This window comes from Coffea eugenioides, chromosome 1, assembly GCF_003713205.1.
Source record: "Coffea eugenioides isolate CCC68of chromosome 1, Ceug_1.0, whole genome shotgun sequence".
Taxonomy (NCBI): Eukaryota; Viridiplantae; Streptophyta; class Magnoliopsida; order Gentianales; family Rubiaceae; genus Coffea; species Coffea eugenioides.
Window position 1 is genome coordinate 26,811,100 of NC_040035.1, and position 6,788 is coordinate 26,817,887.

The window sequence follows — 6,788 nt, forward strand, 5'->3', positions numbered from 1 at the left end:
CCTTGGTTGAAATCCCGGCGGATTGGTTGGCCTTTGTTGATTTCCTTGATCCTTCCATCCGAAGTTTGGATGATTTCTCCATCCCGGATTGTAAGTATTCGAGTAGGGGTTATTTTGAGCATTACGATTGTAATTATTGACGAATTGTACCTGTTCAGAATCGACACACTCATTAGTATCATGTTCACCTCCACATACAGAACAGCATGCTACATGTGCATTAGATGAACTTGGACCTTGTCTACTTAGCAATTTCATCACATTATTCATTTGAACACTCAGCGTATTGAGAGTGTCCATTTCTATCATACCTGCGTGACGTCTTGTATTACCTCTCTCATTGGCCCATTGATAGTTATTTGCTGCCATTTCTTCTATCAAATTATGAGCTTCTTGGGGTGTTTTTCCCATTAAAGCTCCACCTGCAGCTGCATCAATAATAGTTTTAGTGGAGAAAGATAAACCATTATAAAAGGTTTGTATGATTAACCACTCCGGCAGTCCATGATGTGGACATTTCCGAAGCAAATCTCTAAACCTTTCCCATGCCTCATATAATGATTCACCTTCCAATTGGCTAAAACTAGTGATATCCATTCTAAGCTTAGCAGTCTTACCTGGTGGAAAATACTTATTTAAGAATGCTCTTGATAATTCATCCCATCCAGTGAAAGTATTGGGAGCATGAGAGTGTAGCCAAAGTTTGGCCTTATCTCTTAATGAAAATGGGAACAATCTTAGCCTTATAGCATCATCACTAACTCCATTCATTTTAATTGTATCACAAATTTCCAAGAATGTAGCTAAGTGTGTATTAGGATCTTCTACTGCATTACCTCCAAATTGAGATTGTTGAACCATTTGGATAAGTGATGGTTTAATCTCAAAGTTGTTAGCATTTACCGCAGGCCTTGCTATGCTCGTTTGTGAACCTTGTGTTCCCGGTATAGTAAAATCTCGCAGAACTCGCCTATTTAGGTCATTTTCAGCCATTTCTTCTTCAAATGGTAATTCTATCAAGATATCTTCTATTGGCTGCCAAACCTCTTGTTCCTCTTGATGCAGTGTATTCCTCCTTTGTCTCCGCAATGTTCTTTCAATTTCAGGATCAAAATGTCCAACTTCTCTATTTGATCGGTGCATGCACTACAAATAAAAATAAGAGAAATTTTTGTAGTTTTAATTCAACAACTTGGATAAAAACAATGAAAATGTCTAAATTAATAGAGATGACTAGGCCCTAATATTGCCGCTCCCCGGCAACGGCGCCAAAAACTTGACGGGTTTTCACTTTAAGTGCAAGTTTAATTCCGATTTTACACCCGTTGGACTGCAAGTATACAGGTCGCAATTTTAGTACAAGATGCGTATCGGGTCGATCCCACGAGGAGCAATTTAAACAATTACTAAGCCCCTGTTCTCTCTATTATTTAGACTTACAATTAATTTTTGAGCAGAGAAAGTCTAATGCTGTAATCTACAAATCTGATATACAAATCTAGTTTAACAAATGCTGAATGCAAATAGAGAAATTTCACTTAATGAAGATTCTAGGGATGTAGATTCCACTTATGGCATAAACTACACAAATGAATGGATTTACTTCTTGCTATTATTCTTGCTTAACCAGAGATTTATTTCCAAGATTACCAAGTCTCATTTTCATGATGAAATGGCTTAGAGCAATATAGATTTCCCTATTTTCATGGTGAAATACTACTACTACTCCGTTTTATTTCATGAAATGCTCAATAATCCACCTAAGTGTATCTCTATTTTCATGAACATACAACTCAAGCACTACTCATGTGTTTCAATTGTTATTACCAATTCTCATTGAATAATAACACTATAAACATGCTATTGGTGATCAATCAATAACAAGAAATCACAGCTACACAAGTAGACAAGTTAACTCAAGATATAACAAGTGTAAATCACATTCAATTAGTATTATTTAGCCATAAGTTTCATCTACTCCCTAGATGAAGGAGTTTAGCTACTCATGAATGATTTAACAATCAAATTCACAAGTTTATTACTGCAAAACATCATAAAGTACAAGTATAAGAAAGATAAAAGAAAGCTTAGCCAATTGAAGGTGAAGCTCTCCAATTCCTGCTATGTTCTTGCACAATATGATTACAAGTGAAAACTCTAAATGCTTCTCTAAGAACTCTTAACTAGAGAGAAAACTTGTTGCAAGAAGGAAAACTAGCTACGTCTGGTCATCCAGGCTTCTCCCCTGTATTTCTGCATAAAAGGTGGTAGAAATTCCATTCCTCTCACTTCATAATTTCCTCCACTCAGATTTTGTAAAAAGAAGTCAAAGATATGATGTTTCCTTTTGTCCACACTCATTTGGTCTTCTCTTTTATTGCAGAAGCATGTGCACCGAATTCCCTTGCATCTTATAGCTGGAAAGTGGTATGCACACAAGAGAATTGACTGAGTCAAATTGCAGAATTTCGGCTATAAAACGCGCCTACACAAAACGCGGTATAAACTCGCGTTTTTTCTACTCGCGTTTTCACTCTGGCCTTATTTCAACTGCGATTTTCTCCATGATAAAGGCCAAACTAGCTTTTGTGCAAAACACAAAAGTTGTAGCCCTTTGAGTTAGCTTTCCAATGCTTCAAGAATCATCCAAATCGGAGCATTGTAGCCTGAGATATGATCGAAATACTGTCACCTGTTCAAACCTCTGTTTTAACTTCCGACCACAGAATGCAGCTTCTGTATTCCAACGTTTTGCCCATGAAGATGGCAGAAATGGATTTCGATGTCTTCATACGAATTGTAGGTCTCTTTCTTAGCTTTAAAATGGTATAAAGATCACCTCAATCCGATAAGTGTAGCTCCAGATATGGTCAAAATACTGAAGAGTGTCAAAACTGACTTGTATTGCATTTCCTCACTTGAACATTTTTCACTTCATTCTTCTTGTTGCCACTTGAATTCATCACCAAATCTCTATTTTTTACCTCATTTGACATCCTTTGGTGATTGAATCATCATTCCTGCATAAAAATGAAGTTTTTACCATTAAAATCAATAGAAATGCAATATTATCCACTTTTACCAAAAATATATAATTTTACCAAAAACCTCTTTATTTTATTTATAAAACTAAATAATCAACTCAAAATTAACTAATAAAATGCACTTAAAAATATGTAAAATAAACTCTTATCACTGTATCTCGCTTAAAGATTAGCGAGTTCTATTCGAATAGAGGTAGTAAATTTTACCAATTTAAAAAAATTAAAATTTAATTTAAATGGTAAATATCTAATGTGATATTAAAGACAATGCTCTGTTATGTTTTCCAAAGAAGCGATGGCAAGACACCCATAACTGCGATTAGATTATAAGCACAAATATTAGATTAGCTTATAACTCGTAAAACTTGATCAACACATGACAACTTAAGGTCTCAATTTCTTGTTTTTCACCACTTAATTCAAACCTGAGGTTTGTTATTGCAGTCATAAGTTGTTTGAACTAATGTTTATGTTATTTGTTTTCACATAATCATTGGCAAAATCTTAAGGTTCTATTGTCCAAGTTGCGGTAGTCTATAAGCATGCAGTGATTAGTTGAACCAAGAAACAAATAAAACTGTGATAACCGTAATGTTAGGACATTCAAGAACCAAAAAAAAAAAAAGAAAAACTATTAAGATTTGATCTACTAGAAAGGTACTTTTCTAGAATTTCAAACTTAACAAACTTGTGTCAAACTTCCCATTTATGAATCAAGATGCCACGTCAAAAACTAACAAAATATAACAACAGAATATCTAGTTATTCAACTAGAATGGTATTTTCTATAAATTACCAAACTTAACAAAATCATGACAAAGCTACCATTCTATAGCTCAAGCTTTTTTCGTCAAGTATTCTTTGGCTCAAGCCGACTTCCCAAATTATGACTAAGCTGACGCTTGATAACCGTGGCATTTGCCCTATATATACATCCTTTTTTGGTCTAGGGTTGTGTAAAACTTCAAAGATGGATGTTGATGAGCAGCAGCAGCAGCAACAAGGTATTGACCAGAGTTATGTGAATAAGTGCCAAGAACAAGTACGACCGTTCCTTGCTGCCTTAGATATCAATCCTGGAGATATGGATGGCAATAGCCAATTTACTGATCAAGAAGGATTTGAGGAATCCTACTTCGATTCTTTTCCACCTGGTTACCGATTTTGTCCATGCGATAGCGAACTTATTGTTGATTACTTGAAAAAGAAAATCTTGGAAGAACCCCTGCCTCGTAACCAGATCAGAGATGTCAATGTTTACCTTCACAGCCCGGATATTCTTACAGGTTTATATTTTTCTATATTCCTTGTTTACTTTTGCATTTATGCTTATTTTGATATGTGTGTTACTTATTTTTTCTTTTTTGGGATACGCTGAGTTAATTTGTTTTATTGAACAATTTCCGGGCCAGTTTGACACAGCCTTTGTTAGGATTTTAAAGGATGTTATTGGATTATTAGATTTCGTTTCAGAATTGCGTGTTTTCACTCTTTCTAAATTAGAATATATAGCATCTTGTACAAGTTTTCTAGCGTGCCAGACTATTCAATTAAACACAAAGTGTTTTGCATGGCTGATTTGTTGGTCTATTTTGTTATTGTTCTCATCTTCGTGGGTTACCTGTTGAAGTGGATATCTTGTACAATTTTCTACATCATACACGAAACCAGGACAGATAAATATTGCTAGGTTCTTTTACTGCTAATATTGCTTGATTTGGGAAGGATTTTTTCTTTTTTCTTTCTATTTCTAGAGATATTCATTGATTTGTCTTGCTTTCATCTGCATCCCTAGAAAGGTATACCCCGGCAGGGCTGCGGCAATGGTACTTCTTCACTCAGAGGGAGGAGAAAAACGAATGCAGTAGCCGACAATATCGCGAAGCCGGTTCTGGCTTTTGGAAAGTTACCGGGGAAGACAGTGCTATCCAATTGAAAGATACCGTTGTTGGATTCAAGAAGGCTTGGGTTTTTTATGAAGGAAAACTCCCAGTGGGAAGGAAAACCAACTGGACCATGCAAGAATACAGAGTCAATGAGTCTCCTAGGCAAGAAAGTGCCTCGAGTACTGGCACAGCGGTAAATAATTTACATTCTCTTTGACTCCCAAAAAAGTAAAAAAAGTCACCCTAAAAAAAAGTCACCCTGAAAAAATCTCCCGCCGCCGCGCCGGGGGGGGGGGGGGGGAACTCGAAACTTTCCACGTCTTACCCTGAAAAAATTACTAGTGATGATTTTTGCAGTCGATGGGACTACTTCTCTTATGAATACTCATACATATGGAAATATTAAAAAGAAAATCTCAAGTACTTGAACATGTTAAAGTTTCCAACCCCCCCCCCCCCCAGCACACCCGGCCCGGGGAAAAATAAATAAAAATAAGAAGAGTAGTATTTAGAATCTGTTGAAATTATAGCTATAATTTCGTTTGGTTGGAATGAGTAGCTAGCTTTATATTTCTTTTGACTAATATGTGTTTCGTACTTTGTAGCTGCATGATTTTGTCCTGTGTAGGATTTATAAAACGAAACCTGAAAACTCCAACAAAAGCAGGAGGAGTCAAATTTCTCAAACCCAAATGAGGGGTCAAATTCTTGAGCAGCCAACTCAACAAGGAACTGTAATCTATCTTCAAAACGGCTATAATCCAATCCACCCCTGCATTAGAACTTCTTCATCACGCCCCGTGAATTATCTTGGTGGAATGAACAGCATTGGATTACCAGAAAACCTTCGTGTTAGCGCCAATTCGGTTACCTTCACGAATCAAGCAAATCGTTCTGGCCAGCTTATAGCTGATGGCGCTTCAACATCAACACAAATTCGTCCCATGATTCTGTCTTTTCCTTCCAGGACTGATTTCATGGCTGAACGTTTTCAACAAGCAGATGGATCACAAGGGAATGTCCAGACCACATTGCAGAACAGACATAGTGCTTAGGATTCTTAACTTTACGAAGAAGAAGTGAATTCAGATGAAACTGATATTTTCTCCCACAATCCCAGTATTTGAACTTAGAATTTGTCATCGTCTTTTTTTGAGATTTCTTTTGATTTCTTTCAAGTATTATCCCTTGTCTTTAACATCCTAATTAAATTATTGTTTTGGAAAGTTGGATTTTCAAATTGTCTTTCAACACATGACCTCTTGAGGTCTCAACCTACTTCTTGTTTTTCACCATTTGACAAACTCCTCGTTGGCAAGTTAAGGTTTGTTATTGAAGTCATAAGTTTTATGACAAACTCCTCGTTGGCAACCTACTAACCAATGTTATGTTGAGTGTGGTAGTGGCTGAGTTTATAAATTAAGTAGGAAAATTAATTTTCGTAATTCTCATTGGCCCAATCTTAAGTCTTAGTGTTTTACTGTCCAAGTTGCCATAGGTTATGCTAAACAAGCGACTAGTTTAACCAAGAAACCAAATAAAAACTAGTTTTTGGAAACAAATTTAAAAAAGTTTGCATAGTGCCCATCGTTTAAGGGCCTAGATGTTAATTTTTTCAAAAAAGTGTCAAAATACAGGGGCTAAATAAATGTAGGTTTGTCATTCTAGTAAATTAGACGTAATTTAAATAGGGAAAATGATCTGTTTTATCCTTCATATTTTGCAAAAATATTCTTTTCATCCCTCACTTTTAAAATGAAGCAAATTCGTCCCTGACATTTAAAAATTAAAACTATTACATTCCTGAACCTAATTTTCAATCTGAATCAAACCATTCAATAACCTAGTAATAAATTTC

General features: G+C 35.8%; 1 non-coding gene across 1 annotated transcript; it reads left to right on the forward strand.

Annotated features, from left to right (window-relative positions):
- The first annotated feature begins 499 nt into the window (after positions 1–499).
- LOC113753160 lies at positions 500–606 on the forward strand. The gene has a single exon (XR_003464983.1). It is a non-coding gene; the product is annotated as a small nucleolar RNA R71 (small nucleolar RNA).
- Positions 607–6,788: the final 6,182 nt, after the last annotated feature.